Source organism: Heptranchias perlo, chromosome 3 (genome assembly GCF_035084215.1).
Source record: "Heptranchias perlo isolate sHepPer1 chromosome 3, sHepPer1.hap1, whole genome shotgun sequence".
Taxonomy (NCBI): domain Eukaryota; kingdom Metazoa; phylum Chordata; class Chondrichthyes; order Hexanchiformes; family Hexanchidae; genus Heptranchias; species Heptranchias perlo.
Window position 1 is genome coordinate 141314612 of NC_090327.1, and position 27788 is coordinate 141342399.

Consider the following 27788-nt stretch of genomic DNA (forward strand, 5'->3'; position numbering starts at 1 on the left):
TGTAGCAGGACTGCAGAGCTTTGATCTGATCCGTTGGTTGTAGAATTGCTTAGCTTTGTCTATATCATGTTGCTTCCGCTGTTTAGCATGCATGTAGTCCTGAGTTGTAGCTTCACCAGGTTGGCACCTCATTTTTAGGTACGCCTGGTGCTGCTCCTGGCATGCTCTTCTCTACTCCTCATTGAACCAGGGTTGATTCCCTTGCTTGTTGGTAATGGTAGAGTGAGGAATATGCTGGGCCATGAGGTTACAGATTGTGCTGGAATACAAGTCTGCTGCTGCTGATGGCCCACAGCGCCTCATGGATGCCCAAGTTTCAGCTGCTAGATCTGTTCTGAATCTATCCCATTTAGCACGGTGGTAGTGCCACACAACACGTTGGATGGTGTCCCCAGTGCAAAGACATGACTTCGTCTCCACGAGGACCGTGCGGTGGTCACTCCTACCAATACTGTCATGGACAGATGCATCTGTGACAGGTAGATTGGTGAGGACGAGGTCAAGTAGGTTTTTCCCTTGTGTTTGTTCACTCACCATCTGCCGCAAGCCCAGTCTGGCAACTGTTTCCTTCAGGACTCGGCCAGCTCGGTCAGTAGTGGTGTTACCAAGCCATTCTTTGAGATGGACATTGAAGTCCCCCACCCAGAGTACATTCTGTGCCCTTTCTACCCTCAGTGCCTCCTCCAAGTGGTGCTCAACATGGAGGAGGACTGATTCATCAGCTGAGGGAGGGCGGTAGGTGGTAATCAGCAGAAGGTTTCCTAGCTCATGTTTGACCTGATGCCATGAGATTTCATGGGGTCCAGAGTCAATGTTGAGGACTCCCAGGGCCACTCCCTCCTGACTGTATATCACTGTACCGCCACCTCTGGTGGGTCTGACCTGCCGATGGGACAGGACATACCCAGGGATGGTGATGGAAATGTCTGGGACGTTGGCTGAAAGGTATGATTCTGTGAGTATGGCTATGTAAGGCTGTTGCTTGACTAGTCTGTGGGACAGCTCTGTCAATTTTGGCACAAGTCCCCAGATGTTAGTGAGGAGGATTTTGCAGGTTCGACTGGGCTTGGTTTGCCTTTCTCGTGTCCGGAGCCCAGTGGTCCGATACCTGTTCCCCACACTGAGAAGCTGGCTCCTGCCACGCTGGCCGAGCAGACACAGGACTTCCCGTCCAGCTGGACCGTACCCCACCACCTGTCCCAGGTGGAGAAGTTCCTGAGGAGGAAACCCCTTTGACCACAAGACCCACAGATAATAGTCGACTTGGAACATTCTGGGGGTCCTGCAGGCCTTTCCTCATCCAGACTGTCGATGCCATTGGCAGAAAGTCTCATCGGTGGAACTGACCAACAGGCACCAGGAATTAGCTTGGATGGTGGTGAGAAGGGCCATGCAAGTGCGGTCCTTCCAATACGCAAGGAATCTCAGCGCCACTGCCCTCGAGGCTGCAGTGGGGAGGAGACTGCCGTGTATCTCTTGGTGGACTGCCCCTTCGCGCAGAAGGTGTGGAGAGAGATGCGTTGGTATCTGTCCCAGTTCATCCCCAACAGCTCAGTAACACAGGATGCTGTGCTCTACAGGCTGTTCCCTTGGATGCAAACCGAGACAGATGTCACCTGCAGCTGTAAGGAGACCCTTTGGTCCGCCCAAAACCTGCTGGTTTTCCAGCTGAAGGAGCTGTCCGCGACCAAGTGTTGCCGATTGGCACACTCCAAGGTCCAGGAGTATGTGCTGCGGGACGCACTGAAGCGAGGTGCGGCCTATGCAAAGGCTGTATGGGGAAAGGCCATTGTGTAAGGCCTTCTCACCTTTGTACTCTACAGCATGTATTATAAGGTATGTACTGTGCTTCAATTGTAATACTGGGATCGTATTGTTTACGATCTGTATTGCATTGTTTCGAATTGTATTGCTTTGGAATTGTGATACTTACTTTGAACTGTGTGTATTCTTAAATTTCATGAAATATAATATATTTTGAAATAATAAAAAGTTTGCAAAAACTTTCGAGCCAGGTGAGAATCAAACCTACAATTTTCTAATCGGGAGTAAGACACGTTATCCATTGCTCCACTGTCCCAAGTTATGGACAGTAAGTAACAGTTCACACTCCCACAGTGCTGTGGTATCGGCAGGTACCGATTCAGTCTCGGTCATGCCACATGACTCCACGAGTCTGGGAGTGTCAAAAGGCGCACGGTGAACAATCACCAGAACCCCTCCTTTGCTGCTTCCTTTTGATAGCTCAGCTGGTAAAGCAGTGGACTGTAGTAATCAATAAAGTAAAATTGTCCTTAGTTTGCCGTTTAAATTCTGGCTCGAAGGAGCGAGTGTGCTTTTGAAGTAAGCAGCAATTAGCTCAAGGCCGCTTTCTTAATTTTACAGGCAACTTACAACTGAACATAAGAAACATAAAAACAGATCAAAAGAGCTCGTACAAGTATGTACAAAGGAAGAGAGTAGCAAAAGTAAACGTTGGTCCCTTAGAGGCTGAGACAGGAAAAATTATAATGGGGAATAAGGAAATGGCAGAGACGTTGAACAAATATTTTGTATCTATCTTCACAGTAGAAGACACAAAAAGCATAACAGAAATAATGGGGAACCAAGGGGCTAATGAGAGTGAGGAACTTAAAGTAAGTAATATCAGTGGAGAAAAAGTACTGGAGAAACTAATGGGACTAAAAGCCAATAAATGCCCTGGACCCGATGACCTACATCCTCGGGTTCTAAAAGAGGTGGCTGCAGAGATAGTGGGTGCATTGGTTATGATCTTCCAGAATTCCCTAGATTCTACAACGGTCCCAGCGGATTGGCAGGCAGCAAATGTAACCCTGCTATTCAAGAAAGGAGGGAGAGAGAAAACAGGGAACTACAGGCGAGTTAGCCTGACATCACTCGTCAGGAAAATGTTGGAATCCATTATTTCGGAAGTGGTAACAGGGCTCATAGAAAATCATAATATGATTAGGCAGAGTCAACATGGTTTTATGAAAGGGAAAGCGTGTTTGACAAATTTATTAGAGTTTCCTGGGGATGTAACTAGCAGGGTAGATAAAGGGGAACCAGTGGATGTAGTAGATTTGGATTTTCAAAAGGCATTCGATAAGGTGCCACATGAAAGGTTGTTACACAAGATAAGGGCTCATGGGGTTGGGGGTAATATATTAGCATGGATAGAGGATTGGTTAATGGACAGAAAAGAGAGAGTGGGGATAAACGGGTCATTTTCAGGTTGGCAGGCTGTAACTCGTGGGGTGCTGCATGTATCAGTGCTGGGGCCTCAGCTATTTACAATCTATATTAATGACTTAAATGAAGGGACTGAGTGTAATGTTTCCAAGTTTGCTGATGATGCAAAGCTAGGTGGGAAAATAAGCTGTGAGGAGGACACAAAGAGTTTGCAAAGGGATATCGGCAGGTTAAGTGAGTGGGAAAGAAGGTGGCAGATGGAATATAATGTGGGGAAATGTGAGGTTATTCACTTTGGTAGGAAGAACAGAAGAAACAGAATATGTTTTAAATGGTGAGAAACTATTAAATGTTGGTGTTCAGAGAGATTTGAGTGTCCTTGTACAAGAAACACAGACAGTTAGCATGCAGGCACAGCAAGCAATTAGTAAGGCAAATGTTGGACTTTATTGCAAGGGGGATGCAGTACAAGAGTAAGGAGGTCTTACCACAATTATACAGGGCTCTGCAGAGAACTCATCAGGAGTACGGGGTACAGTTTTGGTCTCCTTACCTAAGGAAGGATATACTTGCCTTAGAGGGGTTGCCATGAAGATTCACCAGATTGATTCCTGGGATGAGAGGGTTGTCCTATGAGGAGAGATTGAGTAGAATGGGCCTATATTCTCTGGAGTTTAGAAGAATGAGAGGTGATCTCATTGAAACATATAAGATTCTGAGTGGGCTTGACAGGGTAGATGCTGAGAGGCTGTTTCCCCTGGCTGAAGAGTCTAGAACTAAGGGGCATCGTCTGAAGACAAGGGATCGGCCATTCAAGACTGAGATGAGGAGGAGTTTCTTCACTCAGATGGATGTGAATATTTGGAATTCCCTACCCCAGAGGGCTGTGGATGTTGAGTCAATGAATATATTCAAGGCTGAGATAGATAAGTTTTTGGACTCTACCGGAATCAAGGGATAAGGGGATCGGGCTGGAAAGTGGAGTTGAGGCCAAAGATCAGCCATGACCTTATTGAATGGTGGATTGGGCTCGAGGGGCGGTATGGCCTGCTCCTGCTCCTATTCCTTATGTTCTTATGTTCTTATAACATGTTGCCACTGAGGCACAGGACACCTCTTTTCCTTTTTCAAACCTTAAATCTTTCTGTGTCTGCCCGAACACAGCTGTTTTGCTCGAGCATTGCCTCTGTTCACCAGCAGAGAGCGCCTTTGAGCAACAACACTTCAAGCCACACTCACTTTCAGGCACAGTCTTCTATCAGTCATCAGTCAGGGCTCTCGCTGCTCCCTCAAGCTCGGGGCGACTGTTCCTTTCTGATGACCTCGTCTGCCTTCCCCAGGCTCAGGCTCCTCTCAGCATCATTCATGATTACTGTGGCTTCCCGCCTGTTGTTGCTCACTTGCTGAGGCTCGATCCGGCCGATTGGAGCAAGATTTCTCTGCTGGTCGTGGAGCTGCCTGGAGGCGAGTGTGAAATGGGTACTGTGAAGGGCGATTTACAAGTAGCCACAGGGAATTAGCTCAAATGGTGGAGCGCTTGCTTAGCATGATAGGATCGATACCCACATTCTCAACATTTGCTTTGGGGCAATTGTCCAGAAGCAGAAGTGTTGTAAACCAGTCCATAATGCATGTACTATTAATATTCCTAAGCTTTGTTGTGTACTACAGTATGGAGAGGTCAAGGATCAGCAAATCTTTCAGTGTGCTGCAGTAAGCAAAAGATCTTGACTTTGGTATCCAGCAAAGATCGAAGGATGAGGTGACAGAGGGAAAAACAGCTTCATAAGCCCTGATGCCTTCTCTGAGGATTGAATTTAGGACCTTCAGATTATGAGACTGATGCGCTGCCTGCTGTGTGAAAAAAGCACTTGCCATGCAGCAAACATCAGAAAGCAATAAAATGTTTGTAAAAACCATCCAGCCAGGTAGGAGTCGACACTACAATCTTCTGATCTGATCTCAGACATGTTATCCATTGCTCCACTGACCCAGGTTGCAGACAGTAAGTAGTAGCTCACACTCCCGCAGCGCTGCGGTATGAGCAGATACCGAGTCAGTCTCGATGAGGCCCACTGTGACTCCACGAGTCTGGGAGAGTCAAAAGGTGCACAGTGAACAATCACCAAAGAGCTGCACCTTTTCTGCTTCCTTTCGATTGCTCAGCTGGTTGAGGAGGAGACGATACTGAGAAAACAAAGCAAAGTCATTTTTAGTCACTAGTTCAATTCTGCCTCCAAGAAGCAAGCGTGTTTTAGCAGTAAGCAGCAATTAGCTCAAGGCCGCTCTCTTAACTTTACAGGCAGCTTGCAGCTTAACACATTGGCGCTGAGGCACAGGGCACCTCACCGTTTTTCCTTTCTCAAACCTTAAAGCTTTCTGTGTCTGCCCGAACTCGGTTGTTTTGTTCGATCATTTCCCTCTGCTCACCAGCAGGGAGTGTCTTTGAGCAACAACACTTCAAACTGCACTCACTTCCTTTTTTAAAAATTTCAAAATACACTTTATTTCATAAAATTTAAGGATGCACGTCATTCCAAGTAAATATCACAACTACAATTGAAAACAATACAATACAGATTGTACAGTCCCATTATTACAATTCAAAGCACTGTATATATCTTTAATACATTCTGTACAATGCAAAGTAGGATGGCTTGATATGATGGCCTTACTTGATGGCCTTTCCCCATACAGCCTTTACATAGGCCACACCTCGCTTCAGTGCGTCCCGCAGCACGTACTCGTGGACCTTGGAGTGTGCCAGTCGGTCGCGGACAGCTTCTTCAGGTGGAAGACCAACAGGTTTCGGGCGAACAAACGGACCTCCTTCACTGAGTTGATGATCTTCAAGCCGCAGTTGATATCTGTCTCGGTGTGCGTCCCGGGTAACAGCCCGTAGACCACAGTTACTGAGCTGTTGGCAATGAACTTGGACAGATACCAACATATCTCTCTCCACACCTTCTGCGTGAAGGAGCAGTCCATCAGGATGGACAATGGTCTCCTCCCCGCTGCTGCCTCGAGGCCAGCTCGTGGTGATGCTGAGATTCCGTGCATGTTGGAAGGACCGCACTGGGAGGACCCTTCTCACCACCATCTAGGCTACATCCTGCTGACTGTTGTTCAGTTTTGGTGATGACAGGTTCTGCCAAATGGCATCAACCGTCTGGTCGGTGTACAGCTCAATCGGATCCACCCTCTCCTTTCCTTCCAGGAACCCCAGAATGTTCCGTGTCAGCCACTGTCTGACGGTCTTGTAGTCGAACGAGTTCCTCTTCAGCAACTTCCCCACCTGGGACCAGTTGGAGGGGGAACGGTCCAGCTGAACTGGACGTCCTGTGTCTGCTCAGCCAGCGAGGCCAGACCCAACCTTCTCAGAGTGTTGGACAGGTAGAAATTCAGCATGTGGTAACACTTGGTGTTTGTGTACTGGGGCTGTACACAAATTCTGAGGCAGAAAGGTGGCCATCAGGATCAGAGCAGCACTGGGGACGCTCTTCCCCCCTTTGTCTGGGGGCTTGTACATGGTGTCCCTGCGGACGCGTTCCAACTTGGACCTCCAGACAAGGTGGAAGATAGCTCGGGTGACTGTGATGGCGGAGAGGTGAGGAATGGGTCAGAACTTGGCCATGTAGAGCAACACCTTGAGTACCTCACACATTATCACCAGTTTCCTGCCGGTTATGGAGATGGAGCCCCACCCACATACCAAGCTTCTGTTTGGCCTTGGCGACCCGCTCCACCCAGTTCTTGGTGCAAGCCTGGGGTACCCAAACTAGATCACCAGCACCTTCAGGTGGTCAGACCTGGCGGTGAAGGGGACAAAGGGTCGGGTCTCCCACCTGCTAAAGAACATGGCTTAACTCTTACTCTGGTTCACTCTGGCCCCTGAGGCCAACTCTTTTTTTTATTCGTTCATCAGATGTGGGCGTCGCTGGCGAGGCCAGCATTTATCGCCCATCCCTAATTGCCCTTGAGAAGGTGGTGGTGAGTCGCCTTCTTGAACCGCTGCAGTCCGTGTGGTGACGGTTCTCCCACAGTGCTGTTCGGAAGGGAGTTCCAGGATTTTGACCCAGCGACGATGAAGGAACGGTGATATATTTCCAAGTCAGGATGATGTGTGACTTGGAGGGGAACGTGCAGGTGGTGTTGTTCCATGTGCCTGCTGCCCTTGTCCTTCTGGGTGGTAGAGGTTGCGGGTTTGGGAGGTGCTGTCGAAGAAGCCTTGGCGAGTTGCTGCAGTGCATCCTGTGGATGGTACACACTGCAGCCACTGTGCGCCGGTGGTGAAGGGAGTGAATGTTTAGGGTGGTGGATGGGGTGCCAATCAAGTGGGCTGCTTTGTCCTGGATGGTGTTGAGCTTCTTGAGTGTTGTTGGAGCTGCACTCATCCAGGCAAGTGGAGAGTATTCCATCACAATCCTGACTTGAGCCTTGTAGATGGTGGAAAGGCTTTGGGGAGTCAGGAGGTGAGTCACTCGCCGCAGAATACCCAGCCTCTGACCTGCTCTTGTAGCGACAGTATTTATATGACTGGTCCAGTTAAGTTTCTGGTCAATGGTGACCCCCCAGGATGTTGATGGTGGGGGATTCGGCGATGGTAATGCCGTTGAATGTCAAGGGGAGGTGGTTAGACTCACTCTTGTTCGAGATGGTCATTGCCTGGCACTTGTCTGGTGCGAATGTTACTTGCCACTTATGAGCCCAAGCCTGGATGTTGTCCAGGTCTTGCCGCATGCAGGCTCGGACTGCTTCATTATCTGAGTGGTTGCGAATGGAACTGAACACTGTGCAATCATCAGCAAACATCCCCATTTCTGACCTTATGATGGAGGGTAGGTCATTGATGAAGCAGCTGAAGATGGTTGGGCCTAGGACATTACCTTGAGGAACTCCTGGTAATGTCCTGGGGCTGAAATGATTGGCCACCAACAACCACTACCATCTTCCTTTGTGCTAGGTATGACTCCAGCCACTGGAGAGTTTTCCCCCTGATTCCCATTGATTTCAATTTTACGAGGGCTCCTTGGTGCCACACTTGGTCAAATGCTGCCCTGATGTCAAGGGCAGTCACTCTCACCTCACCTCTGGAATTCAGCTCTTTTGTCCATGTTTGGACAAGGCTGTAATGAGGTCTGGAGCCGAGTGGTCCTGGCGGAACCCAAACTGAGCATCGGTGAGCAGATTATTGGTGAGTAAGTGCCACTTGATAGCACTGTTGACGACACCTTCCATCACTTTGCTGATGATTGAGAGTGGACTGATGGGGCGGTAATTGGCCAGATTGGATTTGTCCTGCTTTTTGTGGACAGGACATACCTGGGCAATTTTCCACATTGTCGGGTTGATGCCAGTGTTGTCGCTGTACTGGAACAGCTTGGCTAGAGGCGCAGCTAGTTCTGGAGCACAAGTCTTCAGCACTACAGCTAGGATATTGTCGGGGCCCACAGCCTTTGCTGTATCCAGTGCACTCAGCCGTTTCTTGATATCACGTGGAGTGATTCGAATTGGCTGAAGACTGGCTTCCGTGATGGTGGGGATATTGGGAGGAGGCTGAGATGGATCATCCACTCGGCACTTCTGGCTGAAGATGGTTGCAAACGCTTCAGCCTTGTCTTTTGCACTCACGTGCTGGACTCCGCCATCATTGAAGATGGGGATGTTTGCAGAGCCTCCTCCTCCCGTTAGTTGTTTAATTGTCAACCACCATTCACGACTGGATGTGGCAGGACTGCAGAGCTTTGATCTGATCCGTTGGTTGTGGAATCGCTTAGCTCTGTCTATAGCACGTTGCTTCCGCTGTTTAGCATGCATGTAGTCCTGAGTTGTAGCTTCACCAGGTTGGCACCTCATTTTTCGGTACGCCTGGTGCTGCTCCTGGTATGCTCTTCTACACTCTTCATTGAACCAGGGTTGATCCCCTGGCTTGTTGGTAATGGTAGAGTGAGGAATATGTCGGGCCATGAGGTTACAGATTGTGCTGGAATACAATTCTGCTGCTGCTGATGGCCCACAATGCCTCATGGATGCCCAGTTTTGAGCTGCTAGATCTGTTCTGAATCTATCCCATTTAGCACAGTGGTAGTGCCACACAACACGTTGGATGGTGTCCTCAGTGCGAAGATGGGACTTCATCTCCACGAGGACTGTGCGGTGGTCACTCCTACCAATACTGTCATGGACAGATGCATTTGCGACAGGTAGTTTGGTGAGGACGAGGTCAAGTAAGTTTTTCCCTCGCGTTGGTTCGCTCACCACCTGCCGCAGGCCCAGCCTGGCAGTTATGTCCTTCAGGACTCGGCCAGCTTGGTCAGTAGTGGTTCTTCCGAGCCACTCTTGGTGATGGACATTGAAGTCCGCCACCCAGAGTACATTCTGTGCCCTTGCTACCCTCAGTGCTTCCTCCAAGTGGTGTTCAACATGGAGGAGGACCGATTCATCAGCTGAGGGAGGGCGGTAGGTGGTAATCAGCAGGAGGTTTCCTTGCCCATGTTTGACCTGATGCCATGAGATTTCATGGGGTCCGGAGTCAATGTTGAGGACTCCCAGGGCCACTCCCTCCTGACTGTATAGCACTGTCCCGTCACAGATGCCCATCAGTCTGTGGACCAACTGCTGATCAGAGCAGAAGATGGTGACTTTGTTCATGTACAGAGAGGCCTTAACCTGAGATCCTCCGCTGCCTGGGATCATCACCCCCCAATTACCCACGTCCTTCCTGATGGACGTGGCAAACGGCTCGATACAACATATGAACAAGACCACAGAGAGTGGACGGCCCTGCCTGACAGCAGATTTGATCGTTAAGGTCTCCGACTTCCATCCGTTGATTAGGACTGTGCTACGGATGTCCAATTAGAGCATTTGGATCGCATTGCGGATTCTCTCCCCAAAGCCCATTTTGGAGAGCAAGTCCATCATGTACGTGTGGGATATTCTGTCAAAGGCCTTCTCCTGGTTCAAGCTGATGAGGCAGTTGTTCACCCCCTGTCCTGCACGTAGGCGATCGTATCCGTGAGCAGCGCAAGGCTATCAGAGATCTTCCTGCTGGGTACAGTACAGGTCTGGTCCGGATGGATCGCCCGCTCCAGAGCAGATTTGAGCTTGTTGGCGATGAGCTTAGACAGAATTTTGTAGTCGATATTTAGTAAGGAAATGAATCGCCAATTTCTGGTTTCTTCCCACTCCCCCTTCCGCTGATAGATGAGGGTGATGATGCCATTCCTCTTGGTGCTCTGACATGCTGCTTGCCAGAAGCAAACCCCCGTACTCTTCCAGTAGGTCTGGGCCTATCCAGTCCCACAGAGCCGAGTACAACTCGACCAGTAAACCATCGCTTCCAGGAGTTCTACTGTTCTCGACCAGACGGCCTTGGTCTGCTCATCCAAAGTCAGTGGCCGATCCACGCTCCCGCTCGCTGTCCTCTAAGACCTCTGTGATAGATGACAGGAAGGACTGGGAGGCCACATGTGGGGCTGTGGGTTTCACGTCATACAGCCCAGCATGAAAGGACTTGCTGATCCTCAGAATATCGGCCTGTGAAGACGTCCTCCTTCAAGCTGCTGATCACAGCAGCCTCTCTGTGCATCTTCTGGAAGAAGAAGTGCGAGCAGTTCTCGCCCTGCTCCACAGAGCGGACTCTGGTCTGGAAGATGATCTTTGAGGCCTCGGAGGTGAAGAGCGAGGCTTGCTGGCCCTTCACCTCTCTGAATGTCACCTCGAAATCGACCCCCATCAACTGCCGATGGTGCAGATCCTGCTTGCTTTTCTGGAGCTGGGACAATTCCCTCTGTCTCTCTCTCTCGCCTTCTGAACATCTTTGACTTGATGCGTCCTGTTGCCTCAAGTCATTGTGACCTGCATGAAGCCCAAGAGTCGCCAACACTGTTTCACCTCAGGGTGAGGCCCCTTTAACTGGACAGGTCATACCGTGAGATCACAGGGGTGAGGCCCCTTTAACTGGACGGGTCACACTATTCGATCAAATCGTGAGGCCCCTTTAACTGGATGGATCACACCATGAGCTTGCACTGGACACAGCTGGACAATCTAAAGTGTCTCCTTCTGTATTGTAATTGAGCAGCAGTAGATGGGGAATGGGCTGGAATGGTCAGTGGGCTACAGTCATCATTTGGTCTAGTGGGCAAATCGAGCAGATTCTACTGTGTGAACATTTGAACAGATCCAGTAACACTGAGGCACAGCAGGGTCGAGTGATTCATTTGATGTCACGGAGAGATCTCCTGTGACTTTACCCACAGGTAGGCCGAGGCCTGGAGTGCGGTTACTGATATTTATTGGGACCCCAAGTGGAAACTTAGGGCTGGATGTTCCCCCTCAGCAATCACCCCACTGGAACTGCGTTGACTGAGCTTGGGACTTGCCCCACTGCTCCTGACACTGGCCCAGGTGGTAACTTCCAGAAGGGAATTGGCAATATACTTGTAAAGGAGACATTTCCAGGCTGATGGGGAAAGAGCGGGGGAGTGGGACTAATTGGAGAGTTCTTTCAAAGAGCTGGCACAGGCACGATGGGCCGAATGGCCCCCTTCTGTGCTGTATGATTCTATGATTCTCGGTGGGATTTCCTCACTCGGCTAATTTAAATATGTGAGGTGGCGAGAATGTTGGAGAAATGAAGACTTGAGATGGCAGAAGCTCAGATCAGGATCTGAGCAGCAGTGGGACCAGGTCTGTACTTTGTAACTGGAGCAGGAAAATAGCAGTGGGAACGGAAATCACAAAATCACAAGAGACTTAGGGGTCCATGTACATAGATCATTAAATGTCATGGACAGGTACAGAAAATCATCAAAAAGGCTAATGGAATGTTGGCCTTTCTGTCTAGAGGACTAGAATACAAGGGGGTAGAGGTTATACTACAGATATACAAAGCTCTGGTTAGACCACACCTGGGGTACTGTGTTCAGTTCTGGGCACCGCACCTTAGGAAGGAGTGCAGCGTAGATTTACTAGAATGATACTTGGATTCCAAGGGTTAAATTGTAAGGAGAGATTACACAAACTAGGGTTGCATACCCTGGGATTTAGAAGGTTAAGGCGTGATTTGATCGAAGTTTCCAAGATATTAAGGGGAACTGATAGGGTAGATTGTGAGAAACTATTTCCACTGATTGGGGAGTCTAGGATTAGGGAACATAACCTGAAAAATTAGAGCCAGGACTTTCAGGAGTGAAGTTAGGAAACACTTCTACACACAAAGGTGGTCGAAGTTTGGAACTCTCTTCCGCAAGTGGCAGTTCATGCCAGTTCAATTGTTAAATCTATCAATCTCAGATTTAAAATTATGTTAACCAAATGTATTAAGGAATATGGAGCTAAGGCAGGTATATGGAGTTAGGTCACAGATCAGCCATGATCTCATTGAATGGCCGACTCCTGTTTCAATGTTCCTATGTAACTATGTACCTATGTGTCAGCTTTCTGTGTTTACAAACACTTCAGTGTATTTCACACCGTTTCCAACAATGTGAGGTCTCCCCTGGTGTGTCAGCTGGAAGTGTTTGTAAAAACTTTAATATATTTCAATCCGTTTCCCACGCTGTGAAGCATCCCCTGGTGTGTCAGCTTTCTGTGCTTATAAACACCTCAATATGTTTCACTCCTTGTGCAACACTGCGAGTTCTCGTCTGGTGTGTCAGCTTTCTGTGTTTATAAACACTTCAGTTTATTTCAGTGCATTTCCAACACCGTGAGGTCTCTCCTGGTGTATCAGCTTGCTGTGATTATAAACACGTCTGTGTATTTCACTCCATGTCCAACACTGTGAGTTCTCCCATGGTCTGTCAGCTTTCAGTGTTTATATTCACTTCAGTGTATTTCACTACGTATCCAACACTATGAGGTCTCCAATGGTGTATCAGCTTTCTGCGTTTATAAACACTTCATTTTATTTCACTCCTTCTCCAACAATGTGAGATCTCCCCTACGTGTAAGCTTTCTGGGTTTATAGATAGTTAAATGTATTTCACTGCAAGTCCAACACTGTGAGGTCTACCCTTTATGTCAGGTTTCTGTGCTTATAAACAATTCAGGCATTTCACTCCGTGCCCAACACTGTGAGGACTCACCTGGTATGTCAGCACTTATCTCTCTATCTATCTCTCTATCTATCTATATATATATATCAATTACATAGAATACAGTATGTCACAGAAACCGGCCATTCGGACCATCTGGGTAAAGAAGTTTCTCTGGGATTCCCTGTTTTACGACAGCAACAACAACATTCTATATATTTGTATATTACATAGAATTTACAGCGGAGAAACAGGGGTCGTTTGGCCTAACTGGCTAAAGTAGTATCCCACAGTGATCCAACACTAATCCACAATGCACCCAGTGATTCACAGTGTCCCAGTGATCCCAGCGTGTCCCAGTGACTCCATAGTCATCCCAGAGTGTCCCATTGATTCCATAGTGTCCCAGTAATTCCAGAGTGTCTCAAAGAGTATGAGTAATCCCACAGTTCACCCAGTAATCCACCAGTGTCCCAGTGATCCTACAGTGATCCCAGAGTGTCCCATTGATTCTATAGTGTCCCAGTGATCCCAGAGTGTCTCAAAGAGTATGAGTAATCCCAGTGTGCCAGTTATCCACCAGTGTTGCAGTGATCCCATAGTATCCCAGTTTCTCAAAGATCCCACAGCGATTAAGTGATCTCACAATGATCCCAATGATCCCACAGTGATCCAGTGATCCCACAGTGACTCAGACACAACTAACGTGAGCCCCATTGGCTGCAGCCTGTGGTGAAGGCCTCGCTCAGTCCCCACTGGAGATAAAGCTTCTTGTCCAACGGTTCCTCCTCCTCCCAAAATTCCTCTTTCCACATCTTCGTTTTGCAGCATTTCCACAAAAACATTCCTCTGGAGAGAGAGAGAGAAAAGGAATTGATTAAAAATAAAGCAAGCAATTTTGAAGGCATTGCAAGAGCCCACAGATGCTTCACGCTCACTCATTCACACACTCATTCCGTTACAGAGGCAATCTCTCAGCAAGCACCATGGGCAAACACAATCCCCAGTTACAAAGCAGAGAATCTAAAGAGGAGAGAAAAGTTGGGAGAAAGAAAGACCCTCAGGACAGACTGAAGAGCACGTGTTGCTTCTCTCTCTATGATACAAGTTTTCAGGGTTTCCTCTCCTGCTTTACCACTCACTCATTCCCCCTAACAGGTGTCGTTCTGTCTGTCTGTCCTGGTTAGTGTTTGGTGCAGGGTCCAAACTGCCCCTGTGTTTGATTTCTCTTCTGTTCCTGGACCGGGGACAAGAAGCTCGGATATTTCTCGCTACTTCACCCCTTTTTGTTCCAGTTTGCAAAGGTGAACGATCTTTACCTTTGCTCTTTTCTCTTGTTTTAATTAGCAGTGGACAAAAAGCCTGTAGTTTATGGCCAACTTACAGTTTGTGGCTTTTTCTAGTTAGCGAAAGATTTAAACCAAATTCATGACATTTAAAAGAGCCAAAGGAAGGAAGTTTAGACAAAAAACCTAATACACAGCAAGATCCCTCACTCAGTTACAGGATTAACCTCTCGGCGACATTCATTTGCACAGAAACAAAGCCCAGTTTATAAAGTGGTCTTTCTAAACACCTGACAAAGGAGGAAGCCTCCGAAAGCTTGTGATTTTCAAATAAAATTGTTGGACTATAACTTGGTGTTGTAGGATTGTTTACAGTTTATAAAGGAGGAAAATCTAAAGATTAAAAGATTGAGAGACAATCTTTATAGGCAACAATAACTTGTATTTATACATTACAGCAATTACAACAGCAACTTGTGTGTGTATATATATACAAAATTATATATTTATAAATAATTATATATTTACATATTACAACTACTACTACAAAGCTCCCATAAGGGCTGTGGGGAAAGAGCAGTGGGGGCAATGAGACTAATTTGGATACCTCTTTCAAAGAGCCAGCACAGGGAAAGTGGGCTGAATGGCCTCCTCTTGTGCCGTACCTAACTATGAAACTATGAACAATAACTTCAATGCCATGAACCTCAAACAAAATGTCTGCCACTAAGGCAGCCATCTTAATGAGGGGCAAGACGGCCAACTTACTGGGGGGGTGGGAGGGGCAAGATGGTCATGTTAAACAAATTGGCCACCATATAGCTTAAACAAAATGGCCACCCTGATCCTGAAATAAAATGGCCACCATTAAGGCAGCCACATTACTGAGGGGTAGGGCGGCTATCGTCCTGAGGGGCAAGGTCGCCGTGAAGTTCAATCAAAATGGCAACTCTGAATTTGAAACAAAATGGCCACCATTATGGCAGCCATCTTACTGAGGGGCAAGGGAGAGCTTGTTATGGTGAGAGACACGGAGATGTTTGCTGTTCCTGTTAAATCATTATTGCCCTATAATTAAAAATACGAATTGAGGGAGACTGGCATAAGCCAATGTTTAGCACAAAGTCAGCGGTGCAGTGAGGGAATTAAACACCAAATTGCGAACTTCTGCAAAAAAATGAATTAACATTTAGTTATTTAGACGTAATACTTATGGAGAAGGAAAGACCAGATATTCTGAGGAAAGGGCAAATTAGCCATTTTGTGTAGAGAATGTAATTCTAGCTTCTGTTAAATAAATCAGAGTAAAATTGGGCTCAATCTGAATGTAGTTCTGATCTGAATTTGGTTTATTTCTCCATTATTCATGTTTTTCTTTAATCTGAAACAATAACTGTATTTTAACAGTGACAGAGCAGGAGAGTGCTGCTGGACCCTGTCCAGTTTAGTAACATAGCAGAAGGGGAAGAGTACATTGTGATTTATTACAGAATCCAGCAGCTCACTGGGGAAGTTACACATGGTAGAGAGGTTGGAGCAAAAAGGAGCAAAGTGATTTTACACTTTCATTTGGGGCAATGTTTTTTTTTATCTCCACGAGGTTTAATTATAAATTTAACTTAATGGGCTCTTTTTCCTAAAGAAACTTCAGGCACAAACCGTGGCTTTATAAAAACAACAATCATTTATTATTAATACACTAGAAAAATTGACATTAGAATTTAAACAATATCTTGGACTTATGTCCGATTTAGAACTGCTTTAACAACAATAAAAAACATTCTGAATTCCCAAAACGCATAACAGTTTGGAAACCCAATGTCTATCTAAGACTAAGCCATGACGAAAGTTATATTCTCACAGTTGGCTCAAGCTTGCCGGGATGATTCCAGGTATTTTGATGGATACTGTTGTAGTGTAGCGTGGCTTTCTCTTATAGCCGGATCACTGGTCATCTGCTTCACAGGCAATCTGTAAACGTGCATCGAGACATCAAGCTGGGAGGTAGCGAGCAGTCAGGAAGATTCCAGGTGAGGTGGTGCTGCCAGGAAGCGAAAGGCGAGGTTGGAGCTGTCGTGGTGGATCTGTGTCTCTCCCCACTCAGGTTCTGCCCAGCTTTTAAAGGTCATTTTAAACACAGAATCACACCTCTGGGGCGGTGGTTTGTCAACAATAGGTTCCTGCAAATACAGCCCACGATTCACTTGTTTTCTCTCAGTGTCCACAACGTAACCAAGTTCAGTCGACAGGTGTTCAAACCACCTCGAGCCCTCCTGGAATCGTTCCTGTTGCTATGGTGATCTATGCTGTGCTGTGTGATCTTTTACAATGTGTCATTAACAATCCTTTTAAGAGTCATTTTCCTTCAGACATGCTGAAGCCGATTTAGTCTCAGGCTTTCGTTTATCAGATGAATTTTTACTACACAGAGCAGCTGGGAAACTCCTGCAGTGAGTAATGGTCAGGGTCAGGTACACAAGACTGAGGGACTTTATTGTGTAGACTCCAGGCATCAAAATTAAATCCACTAGAGTGTTACCCCGGAACAGACATGAACTGTCTGGCCTGCTCCATCCGCTGCTGTTCTGCTGGTCAGCGCTCTCACACACTCCAGGCTGATCACACAGTTTGTTTGGTTATTTATTGATTTCTGTGTTCTATTCTCAGTCCTGTCTCGGCCCTCTTGTCACTTTATATGTATGACCGTCTTTCATTGTGTCTGTTCTCTGTGTAGACCGTTTATCTCTTTATTTTCTGTGTGCTTTTCTATTTTTTCCACTTCTACTTCTATCACTTTGTAGTTCTTTTTCAGTCTCTCTTTCTCGTTCCGTCCATGTCTGCTTGTTCTCTCTCAATATATAAAGGTATATATAAGGGATATATATCTGCTTTCTTTCTCTCTTTATTGTTCTCTCCTTCCTTACGAACTCTCTTTATTTCTCTGTCTCTGAGTAACTCTCTCTGACCCTCTTTTTTCTATCTCTCTTACACACATTCCCTCTCTTTTATGTGAATCTATCTTCATTTTCTGCGCTTTTTTAATTGTTATATTTATTTTGTCCCTGTGTTCTCTCTCCGTCTGTCTGCCTCTATTTGTCCCCCATTCTCTCTGTCTCTCTCTCTGCCTCTCACTCTTTTTCTCGCTCTCACTCTCTGTCTCTCTCTTTATCGTTCTGTATCACTATCTCGTTCTCTCTCACTCTAGCTGTCTGTGTGTCTCTCTCTGTCTCTCCCTCTCAATCTCCCTCTTTCTGTCTCCCTCTCTCCCTGCCTCTCTCACAGTCTCTCAGTCTGTCTCTCTCACTGTCTCGCTCTCTGTCTCTCACCCTCTGTTTCTCTCTCACTGTTTCTATCTTTCTGTATCACTATCTCGCTCTCTCTATCTCTGTGTGTGTCTCTCTCTCCGTCTCTGTCTCTCCTGTCTCTCTGTCTCTCTGTCAATCTGCCTCCTTCTCTCCCCTTTCTATATCTCTCTGTCTTTCTCTCTCTCGCTCGCTCTCTCTCCCTCCCTCTCTCCCCCCTCTCCATTTATGTGGAGTGCACCCATTCTGATCAGACCTACAGCAGCTACTTTGATTACCAGCTTTGCCCATTCTGCTCGCCGGACATTTAGTTAAAGTCCAGCTGAGCTCTTTAGTGCCTCCATTTTAAGCAACAATTCATTTGTCGTCTGCAGAGCAAATCCTGCCTCAATAGGTCAGATTATCAATAAAATATAGATCATAATCAGATTTAAGATCATTTCAGGGCTCTATGCTGTTAATATAAAATGTACTTTCCATCCCCTGGGAAGTGTAGGGGATGGAGAATGAAATGTGATTTAGTTCCAGTGTTTGAAACCCTTCCCCTCTTTCTATGATTTCACTAATTTAATAATTAGATTGAGTGGGTATTTCACCCCGTTCTTCAGCTCCTCTCTGAATTTAGTCTGGGTCAGGACATAAATACACGTGTTTGTGCAGGAACTGAGAAGCTGCAGCATCTTTGATATTTGTTCTGTGAGATAAATAGGGTCAGTGTAGGAGTAATAAGACTGAGTGTGTGTAATTCGCACATAGATGTAAAAGACAATCTTTGTCACCCATAACAATATAAAAGTGCTCGATATACTGAAGAGTAAAATGATGGATTTCTTTCGGTTCTCCATCTCTGGGTCCTTGAGATTCTCTCCATTGCTGCGGCCCCGGAGACCCCTCCGGACTTGGCTGGACACTAAAATACGTCTGACCGTCAGAACATTGAGCAGCAAAATCAGACAAACCGGGACACAAGGGGTTAAAATGAGGTCAAACAAGTCAAATGCGGCCCATGCGGAGGAAGTAAAGAAGCTCGGTTTAACCTTACAATACCAGGGAACATTATCAATTATATCTCGAGGTTTATAAATAAAGTACCAGGGGACACGCTCTAAACAGCCCAGCACACTCACTGTTCCCAGAACCACAGTCCCCGTTCTCTCGGTGCAATATTTAATTTTCAGCTTCTCACAACAAATGGCCACAAATCGATCAAAGGTGAAAGCGACTGTGAACCAAACGGAAAGCCCCGTGGCTGCAGCACTCAAGAAGATAATCAAAATACACACGGGAGTAATGTCCAGGAATGACAACGGGAAATAAATCCCGCCAATCCACCCCAATATCACATTAAAGATAACGACCAGGAGATCGGCCACTGCCATTCCCACCAGGTAGACACTGATACATTTGGAGAGACCGCACTTTCCTCGGGACAGGATCACAATCGCCACCTCTGTAAGAGAGAGAAAGGGAAGCAGAGAAATTACTGCTCAGACCTGGAGACAAGGCAGCAGTTTGAGAGGATCTGGAGTGAAATTTCCAGCTTTGTTGCTGCATCGAAGGGCGGAAAGTGATTCATTGACCTGGGCAGCGCTTTCAGGCAGAGAAATGTTTTTAAACACAATGATAAACAATGAATTGGGAGATGGATACAGACAGTGAATAAAGTGAGCACCGGATCCACTGGAAGGGCTGAGTGAGGGCGCAGTGCCGGTGGGGAAGGGAGAAGGGGATTTACACACCGGGAATCCAGGAGATTAAAGCCGGATTTGGGCTCCAGACAGAAGGAAAAGAGCGCGAAGGTTCCGAAAATTGAGGGGATGGGGGTGGGGGGTGCGGGTGGGGAGCAACTGGTTAATTTCTCTGGGGTAAGAGACCCGACAGGAGCTGGCACTAAACGGAAAAGGCAGCTGGAGACCGAGCCAGTGAATGAGATTACGAGGGAGACCAGAAAAAGGACATGGAGGAGCTGGAGGGGAGTCAGGAGCAGATGGTTTGGGAAAGAGGATAAACTGAAGCAACGGATGATGAGACAGAGGATTCATTGCAGTGGGAGGAGAGGCTGGGATTCACAGGGAGAGAATGCAGCAGAGTGTTAGAGGAAATCTAATCTCTCGGTCCCACTAACACAATCCAACTGATACATTCAATAGTTCATTTCTGGGGTTATTGGTGTCAGGGAACCTGTGGTCGGTATAAAATGTGTTCAATAAATTTACTTTGTACATTCAATTAAAATTAAATTTAACAATTTTAATTAAATCAACCTCGTTGTTTATTGAATTCAGCCGAGCTTTAAAAATACAGTATCCGAATAAATCACCACCATCAAGAAGATACTGATTCTATTCTTGAAGTAAATTTTAATTATGTTTAATGTTATGTTGGAAAACAAGGAACATTCACAAAAACAGACTGAGGACCTGACAGGGATATAAACATGAGGAGTGAGTCCCACAATAAAAACTCCCCCAATCTGATCACATCATAATAAAACCTTCAAATCACATTTTCTATGTTTAATTCCACTGGAAGTTTCAGCAGTTCATTCTGATGAATTATTCACTCCACAGCCTCTCGCTTTCCCTCTCACTCACCCTCTCTATCACTCACTCTACTCTCTTTCTCAAGTCCATTTTCATATCCAATTAAATCCTATCATCCTGCGCCTGCATTCTGTTCACCAGCCCCGTGTCCCACCGATCCTATTCTCAGTCTCAGTTTGTTAAATAGTGAAGCCTCTGATGAATAGTTTAATGTTTCTACAGATCATCCAAACCTCCACCTGTTCACCGTCACTGTTCACTTTATCTAATCATGGAAAAAACTGAATCAAATGCCTCTTCCAGACAGATCTCACAATAATTGAGATTTTTTCTCCTGTAATTATAAAGTAAAGCGATAGATGACGGGATTGTTCAATTAACAAAACACCAACTTCATACTTATAATCTAGAGATAAATAGAAGGGTTCCTGATTCCACAGACACAGTGCGAACTGATACAACATAACATCAAAACATTTCATTTCACGATGAAGTCCAGTGACAGTCAGTGAATTCATCCACAGTGAAACAGAGAAGGAGATGTGAAAGAATCAGCAGTAAACTCAGTTCAGTTGCCTGATATCTGAAGCGGCGTCAGATACACACATAATGGAATAATATTTCACAACAGTGATAACCAAGAAATACATTGTAATCCCAGTTAAACTGGAGCATGTTATTGGGGAGGGAGGACATTGAGCTGCCTCCTTGTAACACTGAGACCGTGAGCTGTCTCATTATCAATCACTGAAAACACATTGATGAAAATATATTCCAGGACAGGTTAGTTCCACAACATGAAACTGATCACAGCTCCTGATGGTCTGATACCAGCTCTTAGCCCAGACACCTGATTCCAATACATTCAGTACAGAGAATAATCCAGTAACAATGTCAGGGTTGGATACACAAAGGTCACTACAGATACAATGGAATTGCTACAAGATCAAACGTTTCGAAGTTTAGGAGAGACCATTATTCGACAGTACATTAAGTTCAGAGAATTATTCAGTAATAATGTCAGGGTTGGATAAACAAAGATCATTATGGATATAATGCAGCTCCTACAAGACTGAAAGAGCAGAGACTTTAAACATTCCATCATTCAACCGATGGAACAGAACAGGTGACTGTGTAAAACATGGTGGGAGAAAAAATAATCTGCCAAGTACCGCAGCACAGTTAACACCGATATATACCATTAACAGCTGAGATAATGGCTTACCCGGAACGCCAAAGGCTGCAAGAACAGGATAATAAATCTCTTCTATCTGATGGATTACGGGATATCCCATTTCTGTGAGAATCAGTGACTTCTGTTGGCCTGCAAACCACAGCTCCGGCAGGGACTCTGAGCTGATCCATTTCAATGAGCCCTGATTTATACAGGGGACAAGTCTCCACTGACACGGTTATACTCCTGATCATTGCTATTAGTTACAGTCACTGGAACAAACACATTATATCAGCAGCTTTGACTCTGATGTAAATAATGTGGGTGAATATAACACAGACATCTCAAAGTCCAGGACATTATCTTAATTAGACCTCTCGCGAATAAAATTAAGATCTGCACTCACACAGGACTGATCGAATAATAATGAGCGGTTTCATTACAGTTTCCATATTATTGTATTGACCGTGTTCATTCCTGGAGATTCAGTTATACATGTTACCGATTCTCCGCAGTGCAGACTGAATCCAGGGACAGAGCAAACCCGTTTCACTCTGTTCCTGCTGTTTCCCAGTTAAAATATAAATATTGAGTCTCTGACACGGGGACAGTTAAAGGGCAGGTTGAGGATTGCAGACTAGAAATGACTGTGGGTGATATCAGGGGACGGACATTGAACGTGTCCCATTGACATTCCCCTCTCCGCTATTTTAATGTAGATGTTTACCTGTTTATACTACAATGGTTAACGGCTCCAGTAAAATTAGTCCCGTGTAACACCGAGCTGAGCTCATGACCCGATTTGACCTCCATCACAAAGTCCCTGTGATTCCCTCACCCGCCTCCATTCCTCCCTCAGCCCATCGCCATTGAAACCCTCATCAGTGCCTCTGTCCCCTCCAGAATCCACTCCTCCAATGCACTCCTGACAAGCCACCCAACCTCCACCTTCCAGAAATGGGAGCTCGTCCAAAACTCTGTTGTCCGTGTCCAACCAGCATCAGGCCCTGCTCGGCCTCACTGACCCTCACTGGCTCCCAGTTCCATATCTCTTAATTAAAAATTTTCATCCTTGGGTTTAAATCGCTCCATGGCCCACCCCTCCCCATCTCCACACCTCCATCAAACCCACCCATGACCTCCTCATTCATCGGACACTGGCCTCTTGTGGTGGGTCTCCCCTCGCTGGGTTTCACTCACCTCTCTGATCAGAGCCAGGTGCAGCTTCTCTTCCCACCCCATCACCGTTATCTCTGATGTTTCTAAAGGTTCAATCCTTGGCTCCCTCCTCTTCCTCATCTACATGCTGCCCTTTGGTGACATTGTCCGCAGTCATGGACCAGCTTTCAGATGGACGCTGACAAAACCCACTGCCCCTCTTAACCATTCCAATGTCTTTGTGTGGTCAGACCGATATCCTGTTTGATATGAGCCACAATTTCCTCCAGTTAAAAATTGGGAAATCATGATCTTTGGCCCCACAATCTCCACATCCTTGACACGGATTCCATCCCAATCCCTGAGTTTTTGATTGTTGAGTCCCTCACCCTAACCCTAACTGACCTGAATTGGATTCCAGCCTCCTAAGCCTGCAGTTTATTTTTATTTTTTCTTACACTCACCCCTCTCTATCTGTAACTTCCCTCCTCCAAACCCTACAGCACCTGCCAAACACTCTGCTCCTACATCTCTGGTCGCTTGTGCATCCACAGTCCCTTTGCCCCACTTTTGACAGCCGTACCTTCAGTCATATCCACACTCCAGAATGCCCTCCATTAGCTCCTTCATCTCCCTCTGCCCCTTTCAAGTGTTAGCCGTGGCTTATTGGTAGCAGTCTCGCCTCTGAGTCAGATGGTTGTGTGTTCAAGTCCCACTTCAGAGACTTGAACACACAATCCAGGCTGACACTGCAGTGTAGTATTGAGGGAGTGCTGTACTGTCAGAGGGTCAGTACTGAGAAAGTGCAAAACTGACTTTCGTAGTAGATGTCTGCCCTCTCAGGTAGATATAAGAAATCACCCGGCAATATTGGAAAAAGTGCAGGGGAGCTTTTCCCGGTGTCCTGGCCAATATTTATCCCTCAACCAATATTACTAAAACTAATTTTCTGGTCATAATCTCATTGCAGCGTGTGGGAGCTTGCTGTGTTCAAATTGGCTGCCAAGTTTCCTACATTACCACAGTGACTGCACTTCAAAATGTACTTGATTGACTGCTTTGCGACATCCTGAGGTCTTGAAAGGCGTTATATAAAGGCAAGCTCTTTCCTTCATTCAGACCTTCCATGAAACCCATCTCTTGCTTCAAGTTTTAGTCATCCCTCATAATATCTCCTTCATAGAATCATAGAAAGGTAACAGCATGGAAGGAGGCCATTTGGCCCATCGAGACAGTGCCAGCTCTATGCAAGAGCAATCCAGCTCGTCACACTCCCCCGCCCTATCCCCTCCTTTGGCCGGGGGTCCATTTTGTCCTTCAGGCATCTAAATTCTGCTCTTGAAAACCAATCATGTCCCCTCGACTCTCCATTTACTTCTCCTCCTTTTACACTCTCCTTAAACCCACTCTTTGACCAAGGTTTTCACCAGTTCTCCTGATAGTTTATTATTCCTTTTGTCCCTGTTTTCCCTCACTCCTCCATGAATCTCTTTGTTTATAACATTAAAGACTGTCTATGAATTCAAGTTGATGTTGACTTTCATTGGAATGTATTCATTAGTTGTTCATTGTATGAGCAAAAGTAATTTTTGGGCTAACATTCTTGCACCAGATAGAGATTTAATTCAAAGACGGACTTGTTGAGATAAATTAACATTGGCGAATTTTCGTGGACACCATTTTGTTAGAACAACATAACTTGGTTTATGTAGAGACATTATATTGAAATAGGTTTGTCCAACGGTGATGCAGCCTTTAGGGGGTCCTCTATCTAATAGGAGATGATGTGGAGATGCCGGTGATGGACTGGGGTTGACAATTGTAAACAATTTTACAACACCAAGTTATAGTCCAGCAATTTTATTTTAAATTCACAAGCTTTCGGAGATTTTCTCCTTCCTCAGGCAAATGTTTCAAGAGCTCCTTGAAGCCTACGCATTTATACATATAGAACAATACATGGTGTTTACAGACTGCCCCTGCAACTGCCCGTTGCCAAGGCAATCACCGTGTTCAGACAGAGAGGTGTCACCTGCAGAACCCCCGAATACACATTCAACAAAAAAACAAACAGGGAAAAAAAACAGAGAAAAAAAACACAGAGAGAGGCAGAAACATCCGGAAGGCAGAGAGAGCCAGCAAATGACCCATTATATTAAAAACAGATAACATTTGTTCGATGGTGGGGTAACGTGTAGCGTGACATGAACCCAAGATCCCGGTTGAGGCCGTCCTCATGGGTGCGGAACTTGGCTATCAATTTCTGCTCGACGATTTTGCGTTGTCGTGTGTCTCGAAGGCCGCCTTGGAGTACGCTTACCCGAAGGTCGGTGGATGAATGTCCATGACTGCTGAAGTGTTCCCCGACTGGGAGGGAACCCTCCTGTTTGGCGATTGTTGCGCGGTGTCCGTTCATCCGTTGTCGCAGCGTCTGCATGGTCTCGCCAATGTACCATGCTCTGGGGCATCCTTTCCTGCAACGTATGAGGTAGACAACGTTGGCCGAGTCGCAGGAGTATGAACCATGCACCTGGTGGGTGGTGTCCTCTCGTGTGATGGTGGTATCTGTGTCGATGATCTGGCATGTCTTGCAGAGGTTACCGTGGCAGGGTTGTGTGGCGTCGTGGACGCTGTTCTCTTGAAAGCTAGGTAGTTTGCTGCGAACGATGGTCTGTTTGAGGTTGGGTGGCTGTTTAAAGGCGAGTAGTGGAGGTGTGGGGATGGCCATAGCGAGGTGTTTGTCCTCATTGATGACATGTTGAAGGCTGCGGAGAACATGGCGTAGTTTCTCCGCTCCGGGGAAGTACTGGACGACAAAGGGTACTCTGTTGGTTGCGTCCCGTGTTAGTCTCCTGAGGAGGTCTATGCGATTTTTTGCTGTGGCCCGTCGGAACTGTCGATCGATGAGTCGAGCGTCATATCCCGTTCTTACTAGGGCGTCTTTCAGCGTCTGTAGGTGTCCATCGCGTTCCTCCTCGTCTGAGCAGACCCTGTGTATTCGCAGGGCCTGTCCATAGGGGATGGCCTCTTTGACGTGGTTAGGGTGGAAGCTGGAAAAGTGGAGCATCGTGAGGTTGTCCGTGGGCTTGCGGTAGAGTGAGGTGCTGAGGTGCCCGGCTTTGATGGAGATTCGTGTGTCCAAGAAAGAAACTGATTCTGAGGAGTAGTCCATGGTGAGCTTGATGGTGGGATGGAACTTGTTGATGGAGGGATACAACTCGGATTACGCTGAGAGACTCTGCCGCCGTACCTCTCGCACACTCCGCAACCATCTCATACACCAACTCTACAGCAGACGCCACAACCTCGAAACCAAGATAGAGTCCATACTCTCAACCTGTACTCAGGACACAGCAGACCAGCTACGTTATACCGCCAAACAGACGAGGCAACGGAACTACGCTGCCTACATGAAAACCAAGAGCAGGAAGCTTGAGAAACTCGGCATCACCACCAGCAACGACCAAGCTTCCCCTGGTACCACGGTTGCAACCACAGGGAAGTCTATTGTCAATTTATCCGACCACACCCTTCAACCAGACGAAATCGAAGTTCTCAGCCGAGGGCTCAATTTCTGCCCCACTACCAAAATGGACCCCACTAGTCTCGCGGCGGACACAGAGGAATTCATCAGGAGAATGAGGCTCCGGGAATTCTACCACAAACCCCAAGATTTCAGCAGCGAACCCAATGAGACAATCGACGATCCGGAACAGCAGACAGAGGGATCCGCGGTACAGCAACCGAAGAGGAAAGAGTCAAACTGGACTCCTCCGGAGGGTCGCTGCCCTCAGCTGGACATGTATGCTCAAGCTGTCAGGAAATGCGTCAATGCCAGATTCATCAGCCGCACTCAGAAGACAGTCCAGAATGTCACCCGAGCACAACGCAACGCCATCAACGCTCTCAAGACCAACCGCAACATCGTCATCAAACCAGCGGACAAAGGAGGAGCCATAGTCATACAGAACAGAACAGACTATTGCAAAGAAGCATACCGACAACTGGACAACCAGGAACACTACAGACGGTTACCCGCAGATCCGACCAAAGAACACACCCACCAGCTCAACAAACTGATCAAGACCTTCGATCCAGACCTTCAAAGCATCCTACGCATTCTCATCCCACGTAATCCCCGCGTGGGAGACTTCTACTGCCTCCCAAAGATACACAAAGCCAACACACCCGGACGTCCCATCGTATCAGGCAACGGAACCCTGTGTGAGAACCTCTCTGGATACATCGAGGGCATCCTGAAACCCATCGTACAGGGAACCCCCAGCTTCTGTCGTGACACTACAGACTTCCTACAAAAACTCAGTACCCACGGACCAGTTGAACCAGGAACACTTCTCACCACGATGGACGTCTCGGCACTATACACCAGTATCCCCCACGATGACGGCATCGCTGCGACAGCATCAATACTCAACACCAACAACAGCCAATCTCCGGAAGCCATCCTACAACTCATCCGCTTCATCCTGGATCACAATGTCTTCACCTTCGATAACCAGTTCTTTACCCAAACACACGGAACAGCCATGGGGACCAAATTCGCACCCCAATACGCCAACATTTTCATGCACAAGTTCGAGCAGGACTTCTTCACTGCACAAGACCTCCAACCAACACTATACACCAGATACATCGACGACATTTTCTTTCTACGGACCCACGGCAAGGAATCACTAAAGAGACTACACGATAACATCAACAAGTTCCATCCCACCATCAAGCTCACCATGGACTACTCCTCAGAATCAGTTTCTTTCTTGGACACACGAATCTCCATCAAAGCCGGGCACCTCAGCACCTCACTCTACCGCAAGCCCACGGACAACCTCACGATGCTCCACTTTTCCAGCTTCCACCCTAACCACGTCAAAGAGGCCATCCCCTATGGACAGGCCCTGCGAATACACAGGGTCTGCTCAGACGAGGAGGAACGCGATGGACACCTACAGACGCTGAAAGACGCCCTAGTAAGAACGGGATATGACGCTCGACTCATCGATCGACAGTTCCGACGGGCCACAGCAAAAAATCGCATAGACCTCCTCAGGAGACTAACACGGGACGCAACC

At 46.8% G+C, this 27788-nt stretch overlaps 2 long non-coding RNA genes across 2 annotated transcripts in view; both read left to right on the forward strand.

Moving 5' to 3' along the window:
- Positions 1-27788, forward strand: part of LOC137320280 (uncharacterized) — a 410687-nt gene that overhangs the window by 231813 nt on the left and 151086 nt on the right. The window lies entirely within an intron of this gene.
- LOC137320271 (uncharacterized) overlaps positions 1-27788 on the forward strand; it is a 42878-nt gene that overhangs the window by 10608 nt on the left and 4482 nt on the right. The gene's annotated exons all lie outside the window — the stretch shown is intronic.